At 34.9% G+C, this 22,515-nt stretch overlaps 1 protein-coding gene across 14 annotated transcripts in view; it reads left to right on the plus strand.

Moving 5' to 3' along the window:
- Btrc (beta-transducin repeat containing E3 ubiquitin protein ligase) overlaps positions 1–22,515 on the plus strand; it is a 186,818-nt gene that overhangs the window by 34,786 nt on the left and 129,517 nt on the right. For 8 of the 14 annotated variants that reach the window (XM_058581235.1, XM_058581239.1, XM_058581241.1 and 5 more), the window contains exon 2: positions 12,879–12,955. The exons of the other annotated variants lie outside the window; for them this stretch is intronic. The gene's annotated coding sequence lies outside the window, so the exon portion shown is untranslated. The remainder of the gene's footprint in view (positions 1–12,878; positions 12,956–22,515) is intronic. 14 annotated transcript variants of the gene reach the window in all.

Raw genomic sequence — 22,515 nt, forward strand, 5'->3', positions numbered from 1 at the left:
GTGTTGCTATGGCAACTCAAATAGGGAAAATGAAAACAGCACAGATAAACTGCATCCTGTTGTCATAGCAACCATAGTTGTGAAAATGATTAAAGCTAGTCTAGATAGGATGTATTGCAGCTTTAGTCCATTGAAAAGAAATAGTGTAAGAAAAGACATGGAGAATTGGTTTTAGAGAAAAGTTCAATCCCTCTGGTACCACAGGTTGCTAGTATCACTGTGTATAGGCAGATCGCCATTCTTTTTAATTATTTTTCAACCCTATTTTGTTGTCTCAGTCATAATGATGGAAAAGATAAATTTAATAACTACATGAAAATGCTCTATTTTGAGTAAATTTTTTGTAGCAAATTTAGAAATAACACAATGTTATAACATTTTGTTTCTTAAAAATGACTTTTAAGAAAAGGTAGTGTTTTCCTTGTCTCCTCTCTCCATTCATCTTTCCTCCATTTCTCTGCCAATGCTTAATTTTCATTCTTTTTCATACTCTCTTGGTGTAGCATTGTAGTCTTTTAAGTGTGTAACTGTGACATAAACATTTGATGTCATGGCAGCTTATAAAGCATCAAGTATAGCATTATGATCGCATATGAGCAGATGGCTTTGATGGTAAATGATAAGCATCCTGTAGGTGTAAAGAAATTTATTTTAGCTCTATCTTTAAAACTTTTTCTGTAATTAAAGCTTCTTAATTGTTACTTTTTAAAATATTTATTATTTTTTAGTTATAGGGGGACACAATATCTTTATTATTTTTTTAATGTGGTGTTGAGGATTGACCCCAGTACCTCAAGCATGCTAGGAGAACGCTCTGCGCTCTACCTCTGAGCCACAATCTCAGCCCTTGTTATTTTAAATGCCACCCCCCACCCAAGCATCTTTTACTTGCCCATCCAAGCAAAATGTTCCATCCGAAAGGAGTGGAGACATGTTAGGAATAGGCCTGATGAGAACTGTGCTTTTTGTTCAGCAGCTGGCTGCTTGCACAGGTTTTTGTGGTAATGGAAACAGCATCTTTCTATTAAGAGTATTGATCTGCCTGATAGGTACTGTGTAAGAGAAGTTTCCCAGTAACTATGTATTGAAGTGGTTTAGGAGCAGTTTATACTACAAATGAGGTGGAAGAAGATGGAGTTCTGCAAGACTGGATACATGCTATAAATATCCATGATACTGAAGGTTTTTATCTAAAAATTCATGTCTAAATCCCCATATTTCCATCCACATTTAATTGTAAATAGTTGAACATTACCTGAGCATGAGCTACTTACACTAATGCTATTATCTCTTATCCTTGAAATAAACATTTTGTATTTATACTTTCATTTTTTTTGAAATGTTTTGTTTGATATTCTTCTTGTAGCTGAAAACTGATGTGAATGTAAGTCAGTTATGAGAAATAATATTGACTGACTATAAGAACAGTATTTTAGGTAATCTGGAATATTTTTACTGACTATAAGAACAGTATTTTAGGTAATCTGGAATATTTTTAGAGTCCAAGTATTAATGCTGATTTTGCTTACATATAAGATGACTTTCATAAATAGCCTCTTTATTTTAAACATTGCTTAGTTTTTCCTGGCTAATCAAAATCTGCCCTTTTATGTACAGATTTAGGGGAAGGAACTCTTTTTAAGACTGAGAGAGAGGCTGGTGGTGTAGCTCAGAGGTAGATCACTTGCCTAGCATGCACAAAGCTCTGGTTCAGTTCCCAGTACCACCACCACCACCACCACCACAACAAAACAGAAAAATATGGGAGAAGAGAGAGCTAGTGATGTCTATCTTTCTTTTAAGGATTTTGAAAAGCTCATTTTTCTTTGCTATCATTTAATGGTCATATGTGACTCATGACTTAGGTCACAAGTGTTATTAGTCTATTTAATGGTTCAGATACCAGGCAAAGTAACATTTCAAAGAATCCGTTAACTGGTTATCTAATATTGTGTAAAGGAGTTTGGGAAATGAAAGCTCTGACGGTAAGTACCTATCCTATATTCCATCATGCCTAGGTATTGTAGCACCATTGGGATGTAAAGATGCATGGATTTGAATCTCTCTTCTAACTTATCTTGCAACAGATTTTTTAAAGCTTGTTTATAAATCTGTAAATATGTTTTACATTAAAGTCTAATGTACTGATTTTTAGATTGGTGACTAAAAGTGAGCAGTATCATTAGGTTGTATGTTTAAGATTTACTAGTTTGTATCCTGGCTTATGACAAATTGGTTTGGAAGATCAGGTTCTTTATTTTCCTGGAAGAAGAAAAATTATTAGGTGTACTCATCACTCCCCATTTCACAATTTCTTGTCACATTTCACTTGTTTCAGAAATATTCATTTTGGATCCTTCTTGTGAATATGTAACTCTTAATACTAATGTCCTGAGAGAAAGGAGAATTTCTTTTCTAACCTCAGTAATAACCACACCATCACAGAAAATGTCCTCACAACATAACAGGCAATCAAATAGCCAATAAATCTATTCTCCTGCTAAATTCCATAAACCGGATGGGGAGGGTAGATAATGTTCATTTTTGTTACTTACCAGGGAACATGACACTTGGTCTTTGAAATGGTTATTTATTTCATATATTGTAGCTGCCAATCAGTCAGAGATTTGCAAATAGTGAAATAAACACACTGCTGAAAAGCGAATTTCTTTCCTCTGCTGGTTTGTGGTGCCCAGGAAATCAGATGTAAAATGATTGCATTTATTTATGTAGGCATTTATTCTCTTTCTAATGAGCAAGTAATTTTCCTTTCTTTACTCCTACATAAAAAGTTAAATTAAGGAGTACCCAAGAGGACTGGAAGACTTGGTTTGTAGTCATTGAAATACCATTTGATATCTGGGGATCCTTTCATGAATGTAGTTTTTTCTTTCCCCTTAAGAAGAAAGCTTCAGATAACTCCCTTTTGAACTCATTTGTTATTGCATCTGTAGAAAAGGATGATGTTTAAGTGTAGTTGTGAGGGTTTGTCTTTTCTCCCTAGCAAAGGTTTTTATTCTGTAGCTTCTTTTACTTTCTTTGCCTTGGAAGTAAGGGAAGTAATCTCTCCTGGTAGCCCAGTCTGGCTTTAATATGTGAGTTATTAACATAACACCAGGCTTTGTTGAGTCATAGCACCACTGTGAATAAATGTGTAAACAGGGCACTGGGGTGTGGGGTAAGGTTGTGGGGGTGATTGTTGGTGGTATCTGATCAGTGTTGGAAATGCCTTTCACCAAAATGAAAGACTGTTTCAACTTCTTTTTACTCCTCTAGTTAAAACCAATTTTTCTTTTCTGTTTTTCCCTCATCTCCTCTTCCCTTATCTTCTCTCTTCTTCCTGTCCTCCATGTCTCAGAATACATAAAGCTTAATCCTCCCAATGAGCACTGTGATCATTTGAAATTTGTGTATAGGCCAATTTCACATCATCAAAAATTGTTGTGTAACCCCATGATTCCAAGGCCTCAGCTGGTGGCGTAGTTATTTCAAATAATATTTAATTTCAATAAATTCTAGGGCAATAAAAGATTTTGGGCAGTCTTTGAAGTTTATCATAATGAGATTTGACTTGAATTTAATACACTGAAACTCCAGTATAACCAAATAATTTTTTGATGGCATAATTTAAAAAGTCTTTAAGTACCAGTATAGGTGAATGAGTTTTTAAAACCTAATCTGAGATAATTGAAATTTTACTGTTACTGAGAAAATGAACACTTCAAAAATATAGGAATTTTCTTTACTTAACATCAAATATTTTTAATAGTGCAGCAAAGAAAGTGTAAGTGAACATACTTTTTATTCTGTTATGGGGAAAATAAAGATACCACCTGGATGTATGCATAAATTTGTTTACTAAGTTGGTGGTTTCCTGGACATGAGTATTAAAAATGACATGTTACAAAAAATATGTATCCTCTAGGCATTGCTATGTTGCCTAGTAATGATGAATATTTTGTGTGACTTAAAAATTTGTTCCTATTTTATTCTTTAAAATTCAGGAGTCTTACAGTAAAATCAGCCATAAACCAGATATTTACAACTTATTTATTGATACAAACTAAAGACAAATAAAACACAAGTATTTAGTAATCAAGAAAACCACCAACACTAATGTTAGAAAAATTGTGTTGTATTCTGGAGTTCTCATGCCAATGACTTTTAAGATCTTTTGTTTTCTGTATTGAAACAAATAGTAAGAATGTTTGTTTTAGAAGTTATGAAAAAAAGTCTGTGTATTAATTTGCTTTGGGTCCTTCTAGTCTCTCTGGTAAATTCATAATTAGGAAGGCCTTTTAAAGACCTGGTCTCACAGGTACACAGCTCCTCCATATCTGGTAAATCTAAATTCATATGTGAGGAGGTTATGTTTTTTTAAAGCATATTATTTACACAATTCACTGGAATGGCTCCTTTGGAAGTTGGGTGGCTCTCTTATGTAATTATGTACTTAGTAACCCTGCTCTACACAGCAGTAGAAATTCAAGTAAGAATAATTTACTGCTTATGCATAGTTATTAGAATTTTAAAGCATTTGTTTGTTCAAAATTCTAGCTTATCAGACTGTTATATTTGACTAATTGCATACTTAATAAATAATAATGAATAAAATTTATTTTAGAAGGCAACTAAGTTTGAATTTTAACTGAACTAAACAAGCATCAGGAGGTGCTCCTCCCTACCCCCTGCCCTCATTTATTTATTTATTTTTAAATTTTTTTTTAAAATTTTTTAAATTTTTATTGTTGGTTGTTCAAAACATTACATAGTTCTTGATATATCATATTTCACCCTTTGATTCAAGTGGGACCCTGCCCTCATTTAAAGGGATTTCCGTCCCTTCAGTACAAGTTTTGTGGTGAAATTAATAATTCCTATTTGAAAAATCCATATTCTGAATATTGGAGAAAGACTTAAATCATGGAACTGTGAAATTTCATTGCTGTAAGTTATTATTAGAAAGATTTAAATCTATTTTACTAGTGAAGAAGCTTAGGTGCATAGAAATTAAGTAAACTGCTCAAGGTCATACAATTGGTTTGAGGACAAGTCTCATTCCTGGATTAGTGTTGCACTTTCTCTCAGTTATGACGATTCAACAGTTTATTTCACCAAAAATTTTTTGAATACTTTTACTATGTATGCAACGGTGGGCTTCCAGAAGTTTTTAAGAACAGTATATGAGTTTGTATGGTATAACAATAATATTAAACTAGTAATATTTTGTATTTTAATCTTAATTTGTCTAGTGTTTTGTAATGTTTATAAATGTTGACATGTGGTAGCTAAACCTTTAAGTCTCTTTGTTTTTCTACTAGATTTTAATCTGATTTTTAAAGGTAGGGACTCATTTAGTATTCATGAAGTCAATCGGGTTTCATTTTAGAAGGCCTAGATTAAAATTTTTTTTCAAGCATTAATGGCATTGTTGGAATAACTGGCTTCCATCATATCTACTCTGGGGATGATACTCATTTTGAAAAATATATTTCTAAGTTTATCAGTTAATTTTGGTTTTAAGTAAAAGATTGTCTCTTTTCCTCTTTCAACAAGAAGGGGCAACTAATTTAAGGGTACAGAACTCATGGAACTAAAAGGGAAGATGTACATTTAGGCCCCCCAAGGACCCAGAGCCAGGCATTAGAATATCTATAGGACTCAATACAACCACCCTTGCCTTCCAAGAATAAATCTGACTACTTTGTGGTATATGATCCTTTTCGTATATTGCTGGATTTTATTTGCCAGCTTTTTGTGAATTTTTGCCTATATGATCATAAGGAATATTGTTTTGTAATCTCCCTTCTGCTGCTGTGGAGCCCAAGCCCATTCAGTGAGTTTTTATTCAGTTTTCTTACATTTTCATTGCTGCTGCTTTAATCTGTTGTTTCTTTGCTGATACTACTTTCTCTCAAGAGTGTTTGCCCTTAGTTATTGGAATCTTTTTATTCTAGCTGTTAATTCGAACATCTACATCATTTTGATATTGGCATCTGTTGAGGCCAGTTGAAACTCCCCCCTTTTTTGGTATGCAAACCATTTTTGGGTTTGTATCCTCAACACTTTTAATATTATAAATCTCTGAGTTTTGTTTAAATCCAATAAAAATGTTTGGTTTTGATTTATCTGGTATTCAACGTTGTTAGGCTCAACTTCTAAAGTCAGACAGCATTCTGTAGGTCCCCCCTCACCGTTTGTGCTGGGGATTGAACCAGAGCCTTAGACATGCCAGTGAACAAATGTTCACTCCCTCTGTAGAAGTTTGATTTCTGTTTTTATCCCATTTTGAAAGCCTTTGAAGTGCCACTGAAATCTATTCCATGTGTGTGCCACATAGTAGTCAACCTGAGATATGGATATTAGTCTGTCTTGACATCTACTCGTGTGCAGCTTGTGGGTAAGCATAGGACTTCCTTAATCACTTTATGGAGTTACTTTTCTGGCTTCATCTTCTCCAAGAGCTCCCAGTACTGTTTGGTTCTCTGGGCCTCAGTACTTCAGTCAGAAAGTTGCATATGATACTGCATCTGGGGCTAAATGATGAGAGGATGTGGGAGTAGGAGAAATAATGAGGTTTCACTTTTCCCTTTTAGGATCACAGCCCCTCTGACCGAAGAGGAAGTTTTTCTTACTCTTCAGAATTTTAAATTTCTGTGGATTTCTGTGCATACTGTGACTTGCATGAAGGGATTGCTTGGAGAGAACAGAGAAAACTTAAAAGAAAAATGGGAGATTTCCACTATTCGTACCCCTTCTTTGCTGTTTGAGCTAGAATTAGTTTTTTTCTGGAACTCTCTTTACCTATATTAATATTTGCTTTTGAGTTTCAGGCTGCAGTTCAGATTGATGGATATTGGAGGAATAATAGAAAGGTATATTTATTATTTTATTATTTTTCAGTATTATGTCAAATTCATCCCTATCTTCCTGCTACTTTTGTTTTGACTTTTCAGAGTCCTTAAATAGCTGCTTCATATGTTTTGTCCATTTTTATAGCTGCATTTAGTGGAAAATATAGGAGGCAGTGTGCTTTCTCCACCTTACATGGAACCAGAACCCCCTTTCGTTATCTTTTTGATACTGATTTATGCTAGTCAACAGCATATTTTGCAGGTTCACTCCTTTGAACTTGCTTCCTGGTCCATCTGCTTTTGTAGTAAGTGTGGTTGAAAAGAATCTATATGCTGCAGTTCTTGGAGACATGTTCTAGTTTAAGTCATTAGGTCAAGTTCATTTATCATGCTGTTCATTTTTTTGTTTATTTTGTGAGGTAGCTGAAAGGTACCTTGAAATCTCACACTATGGATTGCAGATTTTTGTATTTTTTTCCCCTTTGTTCTATGTACTTTGCCTTTATTTTTCCCTCTTCATACCTGGGAATTCAACCCAGGACTTCCAACATGCTAGACATTTGCCCTGCCACTGAATTTTACCCCCTATTTTGCTTCTTATATTTTGAACTTTTTTTTTAATCATTAGCAATATACTTTTCTTATTGTTCTTAATAAAGGGACCTCTTTATCTTTATGAAATAACCCTCTTTATTGCTATTTACATACTTTGCTCAGAAGTATACTTTGATATTAGTAGTCATTTGGTTTTTTTAATGACTTTTTTTTGATATATCTTTTTAAAACTTTATACATTGTTATTATATCTTTTGAGAATCTCAGCAGTAGTGTAAAAGTGTTCCTTTTTCTTCACATCCTCTCCAATATTTGTTACTGTTTGTATTCTTGATGTTTTCTGTTTTTTTTTCCCTAGCTGTTTTGTTCCCTTCACATTTTTTTTTATTTAGTGTATTACAGTTGTACATAATGATGGGATTTGTTGTTATGTGTTCGTACATGCATACAATATAACAATATAATTCGGTCAATATCATTCCTCAGAGCTCCCCCACCTCTTCCCCAACTCTCATCCTTTAATAACTTTCCTGTACTGATCTCCCTTTGATTTTCATGAAATCTAGACACACCTTTCTTTTCCTTTTTCCTCACTAAAGAATATGAGAGAAAAATAGGACTCTTATCCTGGGTTTCACGTAGTACGTTTAACATGATGGTCTCTAGTTCTATCCATTTTCCTGCAGACGACAATTTCATTTTTCTTTATGGCTGAACAAAACTCCATAGTGTAAATATCATGTTTTCTTTATGCATTCATTCATTGATGGACACCTAGGCTGTTTCCATAGTTTGGTTGTTGTGAATTGTACTGCTATAGACAAGGGTATGTATGTATCTATCATTGTAGTATGATCGATTTAACTCTTCAGGATAAAAACCAAGGAGTGGTATATCTAGGTCATATGGTGGTTCTATGCCTAATTTTTTGAGGAACCTCCATATTTATTTCCACAGTGGTTTTACTAACTTACAATTCTACCAAAAGTGTAAAAGTGTTCTTTTTCCTTGACATTCTCTCCAGCATTTATTATTATTTATATTCTTTTTTTTTTTTTAAGAGAGCGAGAGAGAGAGAGAATTTTTCAATATTTATTTTCTAGTTTTCGGCAGACACATTTTCGTTTGTATGTGGTGCTGAGGATCGAACCCGGGCCGCATGCATGCCAGGCGAGCATGCTACCGCTTGAGCCACATCCCCAGCCCCAATATTCTTGATGACTGCCATTCTGACTGGTGTGAAGTGAAATCCCATTGTAGGGTTTTTCTTTCTTTTTTTTTTTTTGTACCAGGGATTGAACCCAGGGGTACTTCACCCTAACTCTACCCCCCCCTCCCCTTTTTTGTGGTGCTGGGGATTAAACCCAAGGCCTTGTGCATGTTAGGCAAGCACTCTACCAACTAAGCTATATCCCCAGCCCTCCCTAGACCTCCCCGCTTTTTTTTTCTCCCTAGCCCTTTAAAATAAATTTTTTTTAAAAAAATTTTGAGATGGGGTCTCGATAAGTTGCTTGGGGCCTTGCTAAGTTCCTAAGGCTGGCTTTGAACTTATAATCCTCCTACCTCAGCCTCCTGAGTTGCTGGGATTTACAGGTGTGCACCACCATGCCCAGTGCAGTGTAGTTTGATTGCATTTCCATAATTGTTAATGATGTTGAACATTTTTTTCCACATATTTGTTGGCCATTTGTATTTATTCTTCTTTTTTTAAAAAAATATTTTTGTAGTTGTAGATGGACACAATATCTTTTTTTTATTTGTTTATTGTATATGATGCCAGGGATCGAACCCAGTGCCTCACGCATACTAGGCAAGTGCTCTACCACTGAGCCACAGCCCTGGCCCTTGTATTTCTTCTTTTTAAAAAAATTTTTTTGTTGTAGATGGACACAATACCTTTGTTTAATTAATTAATTAAAATGTGGTGCTGAGGATCATCCCAGTGCCTCACACGTTTTCTCTAGGCAGGTATTCTACCACTGAGCTACAACTCTAGCCTTGTATTTCCTTCTTTTTTTTTAATATTTATTTTTTAGTTGTAGTTGGACATAATACCTTTATTTTGTTCATTTATTTTTATGTGGTGCTGAGGATCGAACCCAGGGCCTCACCTGTGCTAGGTGAGTGCTATACCTCTGAGCAACAACCCCAACCCCTGTATTTCTTCTTTTGAGAATTATGTGTTTAATTCATTCACCCACTTAATAATTGGGTTATTTAATTTTTTGGAGTAAAATTCTTTGAGTTCTCTATATATTTTCTAGATCCTAATCCTCTCTCACAAGAGTATCTAGCAAAGATTGTCTCCCATAACAGTCTCTCTTTCAATGTTTAGATTTCCAGTGTCTAGTAGAAATATTGTAGATGCTAACCATATAATTTTAAATTTAAATTTTCTTGTACATCAAAAAAGTACAAAGAAACGTGAAATTTTCATGATTTATTTTTAAATCCACTGTAGGTTATTCGTAATCAGCATAAAGTTATTAGTGATATATTTATCTTTTCTTATTTTTTTTTCCACTGTGGTGCTGGGGGTCAAACCCAGGGCTTTACACATAATAACATTAGGACTCTACCATAGAGTTACTTTCTAGTACTCCACCTTTTTAATATTAAGTTTTCAAAATTCAGTGGGTATTTTATGGATATAGCACATCTCAGTTGGTACTATTCATGAATAAGTGCTCAGTAGCCACCTATGACTACTGTTTTGGACAGTATAGGTTAAACTATTGATATTTAGTGTAGTTATTGGAATGGTTAATTTTAAATTACCATTTTGCTTTTTTCCCAACTGGCTTTTCCTTTTTAAAATTTTTTTCTGCCTAATTTTGAATTTTTTAAGTTTTAGTTTTCCATTTTATCTTTTCTGTTGGCTTAGTGTAGGTATTTTTGTTTTGTTTTGGTTCCTTTAAATATTACCATATGTATTTTTAAATATTAAGGTGAAATTCACATAACAAAATTAAAGTGAACAGTTCTGTGGTGTTTAGTACATTCATAATATTCTGCAGTTGATGGGCTGGGGCTGTAGCTCAGTGGCAGAGTGCTTGCCTTGCATGTGGGAGGCACTGGGTTCAATCCTCAGCACCATATAAAAATAAATAAAATAAAGGCATAATATTCTGCAGTCAGTACTTCTATCTAGTTTCAGAACATTTCCATCATTCCATATAAAATCTCTTGTCCACTAAGCAGTTTATTTCCATTTACTTCATCCAGCCCCCAGCAATCACCAATCTACATTCTGTCTATATGGATTATAAATGGAAGCATATGTGACCTTTTTTCTGTTGTCTTTAATTTAGCATAATATTTTGGGGGTTTATTCGTGTTGTAGCATGTATTGGCACTTCATTTTTTTGTGGCTGAATAATAATTCATTTATTACATACCATATTTGTTAATGCATTCATTTATTGATAAATATTTGGGCTGTTTCCATCTTTTGGTTATTTATTTTTATTTATTTATTTATTTACTTAGTTACTTACTTACTTACTTACCTACCTACCTTTACTTTTATGTGGTGCTGAGGATCGAATCCAGGGCCTTGCACATGCTAGGCGAGCGCTTTACCGCTGAGCCACAACCACAGCCCTGGCTTTTTAAAATAATGTTGCTGTACCCTACGTGTACATGTATTTGAGAACCTGTTTTCAGTTTTTTTTTGGTATAAACCTAGGAGTAGAATTGCTAGGAGTGGTCACATAATAATTCTGTTTAACCTGCTAGAATGTTTTCCACAGTTGCTGAACCAGTTTTTACTCTGCCAGCAAGGTAGTAAGGTTCCAGTTTTTCAATATCCTTGCCAATTGATGTTTTCTCTTGTGGGTTTATTTTGTAATTTGATGTAAAACTCCTTTCCATAAATCTGGATTTCCTGGTATCCTCCTTTCCTGAAGTAACTGGATGACTCTGCTTTTTATTAAAAAAAAAAAAAAAAATATATTATATATATATATATATATATATATATATTGCTATCCTAGTGGGTATGAAGTGTACCTTGTAGTTTTGATTTTCATTTTCCTAATGACTAATGATGTTGAGCACCCTTTTTAATCTGTTTATTCATCATTTGTATATCCCCTTTGGAGAAATACCTATTCAAATCCTTTGGCCATTTTTAAGTTGCTGGGAAAGTTTTTTCTTTTTTTGAGACAGAATCTTGCTATGTTGCTAAGACTGGTATTTTTGTACTCTTGGACTCAAGTGATCCTTCCACATCAACTTTAGGAATGCTGGAACGACCAGCTGAGTACACTGTGCCTGGCCTAAGAACCCAGGTGTTTTTTTGTTTCTGGGAATCAAACCCAGATCCTCCTGGATGCTAGGCAAGTGCTTTACCAGTGGGCTACATCCACAAGCCAAAAATTCTTGATACATTTGGATACTAGACTCTTATTGGACATACGATTTGCAAACCAAAATGCATCTTTAATTCATCACATACTCCCTTGAAATATATCATTTCATATATATTGTATTTCTATTTTCTACTCCTACTCTTTGTTATTGCTATCATATTTTGCTTCTACATATATAATGAACACCACAGTTCATTAGTATTTTTACTTAAGTTATTATTTTTAAAAGAAGTTTGCAGTGAGAAAGTTTTAAAATATTTACTTACATAATTATATTTGCAGCACTTCTCATAGTTTTTATATAGGTTGTATCTATTACTGTTTTCCAAATAATAGAAATATATATTTTTCAAAGGTATTTTCTTGGGCTGGGGTTGTGGCTCAGTGGTAGAGCGCTCGCCTAGCATGTGTGAGGCACTGGATTCGATCCTCAGCACCACATAAAAATGAAATAAAGATATTGTGTGTCCACCTACAACTAAAAGATAAATTTTTTAAAAGTATTTTCTGCTTCTTCCCTACTCCCTTCTCATTTTTATTTATGGGATACCAGTTATACATACATTGAACCATTTGATAATTTCCCACAGGTCACTTAGGCGTTGTTCAATTTTTTTTTTCCCCCTCAGTGATTTTTCTCTTAGTGCTTTCTTTCCTATTATTGGTGTTTTTTTAAGTTCAGTGTTCTTTTCTTTCACAGTGTTTAATCCTGAATTAAACCCATCTCATGATATTATCATTTCAGGTATTATATTTTTTTTCCATGAAACTTATTTTATCCTCTTTATATTCTACATCACTTTGTTCATATTACAGCTGTTTTTAATGTTTTTGTCTGCTAATTTCATCCCCCTCCCGCCCCCTGAATTTGTTTCTGTTGTCTAAAACAAAAAGTTCTCCTCATTATGGGTCATGTTTTACTGCTCCTTGTCTAGTATTCTTAGATTTGATTTCAAACATTGTGAATTGCTTTATGGAAAATCTTTTTTTTTTTCTTTTGGCGGGGGGCAGTACTGGGGATTGAATCCAAGGCCTTGTGCAACCTAGGCTAACACTGCCACTGAGCTACATTCCCAACTGTTTTATTTTGATACAGGGTCTTGCTAAATTGCCCAGGCTGTCCTGGAATTTGTGATCCTCCTGCCTCAGTGTCTGGAGTAGCTAGGATTACAGGTGTGTACCTCCATACATCTATTTTTCTGGTCTTCCTTCCTTCCTTTCTTTTCTTTTTTTTTCTTTTTGTATCGGGGATTGGACCCAGGAGTGCTAAGCCACTCAGCCACATTCTCTGCTTTTTTTTTTTTTTTTGGAGACAGGATCTCACTGAGTTGCTTAAGGCCTTGCTAAGTTGCTGAGGCTGGCTTTGAATTCTTCGATCCTCCTGCGTCAGTCTCCTGAGTTGCTGGGATTGCAGGCGTGCACCACTGTTACTGGCTTATTTTCTTTTTGAAAGAATATAGAGTTTATATTGGTTGGCAATTGAGTTGCTTGCAACTCTATTTATACTTAGTATTTTGTGCTATTGTGGCAGATTTTAAGATTTATTTGGATAGATTTTTTGATATAGCCTTTATTCTAATGTTCATCATTATATGCAACTGACTTATGACCTTTCTGGGACTCCTACAACATGTCCTAGGTGTTCAGTTAGGCTTCTGCAATTTGGCTGGTCAGAACAGAAAAGTCACCCAGGTCTGTGTGATTTCTAGTTGCTGCACTGATAGCTGTTACATAGCTTTTTGCCTGATCTTGTGGAGTATCAACATGTACAGACAGACTCAAAGGGTCTATTCAGGTATGTAGAGCCTTTTTCTACATAACTTATTCTCTAATACTCTGCCCCACCAATTCTAGTCTCTTTAGCTTCTAGAAACTCTGTTCTGTTTCCTCAAGTAAGTAGTGCCATTACTCTGGGGTTCCCTTTATGGTGTTGCAGACTGGAGTACCCCCAGGGAGAAGGCTAGGACAATTTTAAGGTTCACCTCACTTGTTTCTTGTCCATCAGGCATTATGGTCTGGCATTGTATATCGTCCAGTGTCTTAAAATACCTGCTTCACATATTTTATCTAGTTTTCTTGCCATGGTGGGAGGGCATGTTTGGTACCAATCAGTTTTTGTATAGTGGAAGCTGAAGTCTAGTTTTTGTCTTTTACTCAGTTTCTGTTTTATTCAAATTTAGGTCCTGCTTTGCCTAGTTCTGATATGCACGAATTTTAGTTATCACAGTTTATTGAAATAATACCAAGGCCCCAATAACATGGTTCAAATTTCAGTTACCATGGTATATTAACTTTGAGTAACTATATGAAGTACAAACATTTTGGCTGATTTTCCATTCTACAGATCACTATGTGAAAAACAAATCTACCTCATATGACAAAGTATGTTGGTTATTAGTCCTTTTGCATGTATGTTACTATGTTAGTAGACAAGGAAGCATTTAGTCAGATTGTCTCCTAACAGTGTTAAGCCCTGGTGATATTTTATAGAAATAAAAAATTGAAAGTGGAAATTGGCTAATAGAGATGAAACAAAGTAACAAAAATTGGTAACACTTATTGAAATTTGAGTGAAAGGTTAAATAATTAGCTGACATAGTAATATTGACATAGCCACCATTTGATAGACTCTAGGTAGGTAGCTGGAGGAACTTAATAAAGATGAATTTATTTTAAAAGAGGAAAGTAGTCGTGAAAAAGATGCATATGTTCCAGATGGAAGAAAATACCTTCATATTAAAGAAAATAACTACATTAAAGTCTTCTGGAAGCTGGGAACACACCTGTAATCCCAGTGACTGGGAGACTGAGACATGAGGATTGCAAGTTCAAGGCTAGTCTGGGCAATTCATCTAGACTGGCTAAAGTGGCTTAAAAAAAAAAACAAAGCTCCCAGTATATTTCACAACGTTAGAGACACAAAGGATAAAATATGAAAAGCTGATCTAAACTTAGAACAACAGTTCACCAAGGCATAAAAAAGGTGCTTGCTTTTATGTTTATAAAGATTCTTGAGTCTGTAGCTTGGTGATTTTCATGTTTTTGAAAATTGTAATATATTTTTAGAGGTTGTCTTGTGCCATTTCTTTTTTTCCTTCTGTGAATCCAAATACTCCTATTCACTTTTCACTGTGTAATTCATAGTTTTTATATTATTTTTCTATCTTTTGACTCTTGTTTAGCACAGTGATTCTCATTATTTTCTTTCTTTCTTTCTTTCTTTTTTTTTTGTTTCTGATGTAGCCTGATCCCTGGTACCATGTGCTGGTGCTATGGTGGCTTGAAGGCAGAACCTGCATACAAATTCTCACTTGCTCTGTATCTAATCTCTTAAACAAATCTGATGAAGTCGTAATTTCAACTTTTATATTTTTTAATTATAGGATTTCCTTATATTGTATGTTTTAAATTAGAGATTCTAGTTTTCTGGTGCAACTCTACTTTTTCATCAGTTTTCTGGACTATCTTAAACTTGGTTGTTTTAAAATCGTGGCTGGTCATTCCAGTGCTTGTCACTTTGGAGACTGTTTTTTTAAAAGTTTGTCTATCTATAACTATATATTAATCACAAAGTTTACTTCTTAACCACACAGCCCCCCCCCCCCCTTTTGTACTGGGGACTGAACCCAGGGGTACTTAGCCACTGAGCCACATCCCCAACACTTTTTATTTTTTATTTTGAGACAGTCTTCCTAAATTGCTGAGGCTGGCCTTGAATTTGTGATTCTTTGCCTCAATCTCCCAAATTTCTGGGATTATAGGCATGTGCTGCCACACTCAGTTTAACCATTCTTTAGTATGCAATTCATTAGTTTAACTACATTCACATTATTGTGCAACCAGTCTACAGAAATTTTTACCTTTTGCAAAACTGGACTCTATACTATTAAGCAACAACTCCCTATTTCATCTCCTTCCAGCCCCTGGAAACCACCATTCTGGTTTTAAAATTTGACTATTCGTGTTAACTCATATCAGTGCAATCATACTTTATCTTTTTGTGAATGCTGTATTCACCATGCATCATCTCAAGGTTCATCCATGTTACAGCATGTGTAAGAGATTTCTTCCTTCTTTAGGCTGAATAATACTCAATTGTATGCACATATACCACTTTATCCATTCATCTGTCAGCGGCACCTGTTTTGTTCTTACCTTTTGGCTCTTTGACTCTGTTTGGTTTTTTTATTTGCTTAGTTTGTGGTACTGGGGATAGAGCCTATCACTGAGCTATATCAATATCCCCCCCCTTTTTTTTTTATTTTGAGACAGAACCTAAGTTGTTGAGACGGGCCTCAAAAGTTGTGATTCTCCTGCCTGTAACCCTAGCTTAGATTACTTTTGTTTGTTTTTGGCTTTAAATTTGGTTATTTGAAGGGGTCAGTGGACCATGCCTGTAATCCCAGTGGCTGGGGAGGCTGAAATAGGAGGATCACGAGTTTAAAGCCAGCCTCAGCAAAAACAAGGCACTAATAAGCAACTCAGTGAGAACCCTGTCTGTAAGTCACAAAATAGGGCTGGGGATGTGTCTTAGTGGGCAAGTACCCCTCAGTTGTTCAATCCCTGGTACCAAAAACAAAACAAAACAAAACCAAAAAACACAGTTATTTGAGCCCTTCACTTTGAGTGCTTGATAATTTTTAATGATAATATTAAAAAAATTAATGAAAATGTTAGAGACTCAGTGATATCTTCCTTCAGAGAGGGTTTAATATTTTTCATAAGCATATCCCTTTTGTTGAATTGAGGCTGCTCTCTTTGGTGCCCTTTTTCTGATCCATGGTGTTAGCTCAATGCTGAGAGTTTTTTTTTTTTTTTTCCCTGTAATATATCTGAGTACTTCCTCCTAGGTGAGCCCTGCATTCTGAGTTTTTAGCTCCCCAGCATCATTAGACTGCTGAAATATGCTTTAAACTTGGTTTTCCAGTATCTTGCTCTGTGTATATAAAACTTCAAAGCTAGCAGATGCTTTAGGGGAAATTGTGGACAGAATGTCTGGCTCTCCATAGTGCATTTCACTTCTCCCAGTATCTTTTTTTTATTATTATTGTTTTTATTATAGCTTAATGTTTATACACAGCAGTTGGGTCATCCCGACAAACTCATACATGTATAGAAATCAATTTAAGTTCATGGACCTCCCTGTTTATTCCCTACCCCTCCTTCCTCTACTAGACATCCCTTTCACTTGGCTATTGTATCTCATTGGTTTGTATGTAATCTTATCCCTCAGTACCTCCCACCCCCCCTTTCCTGTATTTTACTCCAGCTTCTACTTATGAGAGAGAACATTCGACCTTTGAGTTTCTGAGTTTGGCTAATTTCACTTATCATGATGTTATCCTTTTCCATCCATTTACTGGCAAATGCCATAATTTCATTCTTTTAATGGCTGCATAAATTTCTTAATCCAGATAGCTGCTTAATATCTCGACCCCCTAAAGTATTAGATATATTGGTTCTCTAATGCCTTCAAACAGTTTTCTTTTGTATTTTATTTAGCTTTTACTGTTCTTTTCTCCATGAAATTTAGTCTCATAACAATTACTAAATTATAGCCAAAAGCAAAATCTCAGAGTTTTTATTAATTGTCCATGTTTTATTTAAACATTCTCAGATTGTAGAAAAGTTGTATAAAAATCTAATGACATTTTAAAAATAAACCATTTGAGAATAAGGTACTGTACCCCCAAATTCTTTGAATATATATTTCCTATAAATAAGAACATTCTCCTACATAACCTAGTAAGGTTCAGAATATGGAAATTGATATTGATAAATATTTTGTCATCTAATCTACAGTCCCCATTCACTTTTCTCTGTTAATCTTAATTTATGGCCTTTAGATAAAAGGACCCTAATCCATAGTCACATATTGCATTTAGTTATCATGCCTTTTTTTCCCTTTAGTCTGGGATAGTTACTAGTTATTCAGTCTTTTCTTGGACTTTGATGATATTGACATCTCTGAGAATTACAGGCTATGTATTTTGTAGGTGTTTGTTGTTGTTGTTTTTGATGCAGAGATTGAATCCAAGGCCTTGCACATGCCAAGCACACACTCTACCACTGATATATCTCTGTTGAAAGGTTTTTTTGGCGGGGGAGGGGGGTTGTACTGGGGATTGAACTCAGGGTACTCAGCCACTGAGTCACATCCCCAGCCCTATTTTGTATTTTATTTAGAGACAGGATCTCATTGAGTTACTTAGCACCTGGCTTTTGCTGAAGCTGACTTTGAACTGGTGATCTGAGGCTGGCTTTGAATTCGTGATCCTCCTGTCAGCCTTTCTAGCTCCTGGGATTACAGGCGTGTGCTACCTTGCCCGACTGAATGTTTTTTGAGTTTGGATTTTTTTTTATGATTATATCTAGCTTATGTGACTTATGTGACTTTGACAAGAACATTACAGAGGTAATCTTATGTTCTTACTGCATATTATCAACACTTGATTTTCATTTTCTTTCATTTGTTGTGTTATTAATGTTGATCATTATAATGTTGATTAAGATGTCAACTTGTTTTTTTACTGTAAAGTATTTAATGGGAGGTACTTGGAGACTAAGTATCCTGTTCATTAATCTTTCAGTTTACTTTTAATATCATTACTGGATTCATGAATTTCTACTTTATTCAGTAGCTTATGGTATTAGTTGTTTATTGCCAAATAACAAATTACCACAATTTAGTGAGTTATAATTTAACACACAACATTTCTTATTTTGGGGGCAGTTCACAAATGAGTTGTATTTAAACTTTAAATGGCAAATAATTGTTACAGGTTGAGCATCTAATATAAAAATCTGAACTCCCAAATGCTCCAAAGTCCAACTTTTTGAGCACTGACATGACTCCACATGTGAAAAATTTCATAAGTGACTTCTTATGATTAGTTGAAGTGAAAATGCAGGTGTATTAGCAGTATTATATGAAATAACCTTCAGGCTATGTATATAAGGTGTCTATCAAGCATAAATGAATTTTCTCTGTAGACTTGGGTCCCATATCCTTAAGATATCTCTTTATGTATATTCATATATTCCAAAATACAAATAAACAAACAAAATGGAAAATACTTGTTTCAAACATAAAATTAAACTTATGAAGTGGAAACATCATTTATTTATTTATTTTAAAGTTTATTTATTTTTAAGTTTTCATGAGCTCTAATATGTTAGAATGCTAACTCCTAAATTGACAGCAGCTGTATACCCTGACATAGGCTTTTTCCTAGAATTTTCTCACATCTGTGTTTGTTTCCAAAAATATATATTTTTTTATTCTTTATTGTGGTATAATTGGCAAATAAAAATTATATATATTTAAGATGTACAACATGATGTTTTCATATATGTATTCATTGTGATTACCACAGTCAAGCTGATTAACATGTCCATAATCCAACATACATTTAATATCTCACAGTTTTTTGGAGTCAGGAGTCTAGGCAGAGCTGACCTGTGTCCACAAAGCCATCATTAAGGTGTTGTCCAGAGCTATGATTTCATTTGAAGGCTCAGTTAAGGAAGGACCCACTTCTAAGTACATGGTTGTTGGCAGAATTCTTTCCTTCAAGGACTACTGGACTGAAAGCCTAAATTCTCAGCTGGTTGTAGGCTCTAGTTCCTTGCCACATGAACCTCTCCATAAGACTGCTTGCTTCATTAAATCATGCAAGCCAAGAAGGACAGTAGAGTCTCTTAGCAAGATGGAAGTTACAGTCTTATTGAAGCATTTCAGAAACCCCCACCTAGAAGATCCTCACCATAATTGTTATTTTTAAAAAAATATATATTTTTTAGTTGTTGATGAACATTTATTTTATTTATTTATATGTGGTGCTGAGTATCGAATCTAGTGCCTCACACATGCTAGGCAAGTGCTCTGCCACTGAGCCACAACCCCAGTCCACCATAATTGTTCTTGTTAACAAAATATCAGCAAAGATTTTTGCAAAAGAGCTCCGTGTGGTTAGAACTTCCTATTTCTTGTTGCTCTGTTTTGCAAGAACTAAGTTTAACTCCAGACTTGCCGATATCACTCCTGCTTTTGTGGTAAAACGTGTAAAACCTCTAATTGTTCTAAAAAAAAGTGAGGCAAAAAGCACTTTTTGAGAATTCAAAGAAAAAAATTACTTTTATGTAGACTTCTGCAAAAACGTAAACCTTCAACCTTGCCCTCCATCCCCTCCAGTATAAAGTCCAAAAAATTTCTCAACTCTCAGTCCAGAGGAAGAAAGGCATGAGCCAATCTGCACTGTCTGTGGCCAATTAACCTTCTTCCTTCTAATTCCTTAATGTCTAGCCTCATCTGTCCTACATCAGTATGTAATTTAGTCACAGAAAATGTCATCCCATTATCTTTGCCATGTTCTCTTAGAAGGAAAGGTACTAGGCTATCCCATACTCAAGGGGTTAGGATTAAATAAGGGTGTGAATACCAGGAGGTGGGAATTATTGGGGAACATGTTAAGAGTTTGCCTGCTACCATCATAATCCATTATTATCATTATTTATTTAGATGTTTAAATTGTCTCAGATTGATCCTGTCCCAGATTTTCATTCTGGCCCTGTGTCATTTGACATGTTTCTACTGTTGTTTGAACCTCTGAAGAACATATTTTAAAGCCCATCTTGAAGTTTCCCTGTCTGAACCCTGGAAACAACCATTGTCCTAAGGTTCTTTCATTTATTTAATACTTAGAATCATTAAATGTGTTCATCATATTAATGGTGTTAGTGCTTCTGGGCCTTCTCAGTTGACAGGTCTAGGGAATGTGTGTGTGTTGGTAGGAGGGGAGTATGTGTGTACATGTATACAATACATACATCATTTACTTACAAATAGCTCTCTCATTATATTAAGCTTTGAGATCACAATATTGCCTTCAGTTGTAATTCAGCAATATAGTATGCATTTTAGTTTTTTTTTCCTTTCTCTTAACTCCTTTCTCTGATTTAGGAACCTAGCTTTTATTATCCTCAATATTTGATCCATCACTCTTATTTGATGGGTCTTCCTATATAACTCATTTCCTGTTGTCCCCACAGCTTTCTTTCTATTTCATACCACATTCATACATCTTATGGATGCTTTCTTTACCCTTTTGGGAACATCTGATAGCTTGGGTGCTGGGATTACCCTTTCTAACTTCTTTATTCCACTGAGTCTGAAACTGACTGCTCGACCATTGCCCCTCCACCTCAGTGTGTGACATCTTTTGCCTACCTGGAAAACCTTGATGCTGTGCTGTCCTGTGTAGATGTGGATGCCCTCATCCTTCTACTCGCTGCTATTCTCCTGGTTTCCTCTCTCCGCTAAGGCTCTGTCACCCCATGCTGAACCATTTCCACCAGAAAATGTTTTTCCTGGAAGTCTATACCAGGCCTTTCTGCCCTCAGGGATAACCTTCTTATACCACTTGGGATTCCAAAATCCCGCATTGGGTCACTGTGACTCCCCCCCCTCCACTAAGCTTGTTGCCTACTTATCCTGTATTCAATGTCTATTGAACTCTGAATTGTTTACAAAGGAAGAAGAGGGAAAGGTATCAATTTTAAAAAATATATTCACACATATATATATTTTTTAAAATTGATATCTATATATGGTTAGTATATATATGTGTATATATACATGTGTGTATATACATATACAGTTAGGTGTAGGTGGACACAATACCTTTATTTAAATATATATTATTATATTATTATTATTCTAATCAGTTATACTTGACAGCAGAATGCTCTTCGATTCATTTTATACAAATGGAGCACAATTTATCACTTCTGGATGTACATGAAGTAGGGTCACACCATTTGTGCAGTCATACATTACCTAGGGTAATGATGTCCGTCTTATTCGACCATCTTTTTTACTCCCTTCCCTTCCTCCCTTCCTTTGCCTAATCCAAAGTTCTCCACTTGTCCCATGCCCCACCCCCATTATGGATTATCATTTACTTAGAGAAAACATTCAGCCTTTGGTTTTGGGGGATTTACTTACTTTGCTTACCATGATATTCTCCAACTCCATCCATTTACCTGCAAATGCCATTATTCTATTCTCTTTCAATGCTGATATTTTATTTATTTTTATATGGTGCTGAGATCGAACCCAGTACCTCAAACGTTCTAGTCAAGCACTCTACCACTGAACTACAACTCAAGCACCTCAAATTTTATTTTTAAAAATACTAGTTTTTTGGGCTGGGTTTGTAGCTCAGGAGTAGAGCGCTTGCCTGGCATGTATATGGCACTGGATTTGATCCTCAGCCCATATAAAAAATAAATAAATAAATAAATAAATAAATATAGTATTGTGTCCACCTACAACTAAAAAATTTTTTTTAAAAAGACTAGATTGTTATAAAAAATGCTTTTAACCTAATATGTTAAAAACTTATACAGACATCACTTATTTCCATATTTATGTAAGCATTACAGGTTTCTTTTATTTTTTCTTTTTTTTTATAAGAGACAGCTATCTTACTAAATTGCTCAGGCTGGCCTCTCACCATCATCCTACCATAGCATCTTGAATAGTTGGGAGTATAAGCACATGCTTGTAGTGATACATTAGCTACTGTACCCAGCTACATTGCAGAACTTGTTTGGTCTTTTCTTTCCTTTTTGTGGTACTGGAGATTGAACCCAGTGATTCTCTACCACTGAATTATACCCCCATCCCTTTCTATTTTTAATTTTGAAACAGGGTCTGTCTCAGATGCCCA

The sequence above is a fragment of the Marmota monax genome, unplaced genomic scaffold (assembly GCF_021218885.2).
Source record: "Marmota monax isolate L192 unplaced genomic scaffold, Marmota_monax_Labrador192_F-V1.1 WCK01_AAM20220418_F8-fsc00004, whole genome shotgun sequence".
NCBI classification, from domain to species: domain Eukaryota; kingdom Metazoa; phylum Chordata; class Mammalia; order Rodentia; family Sciuridae; genus Marmota; species Marmota monax.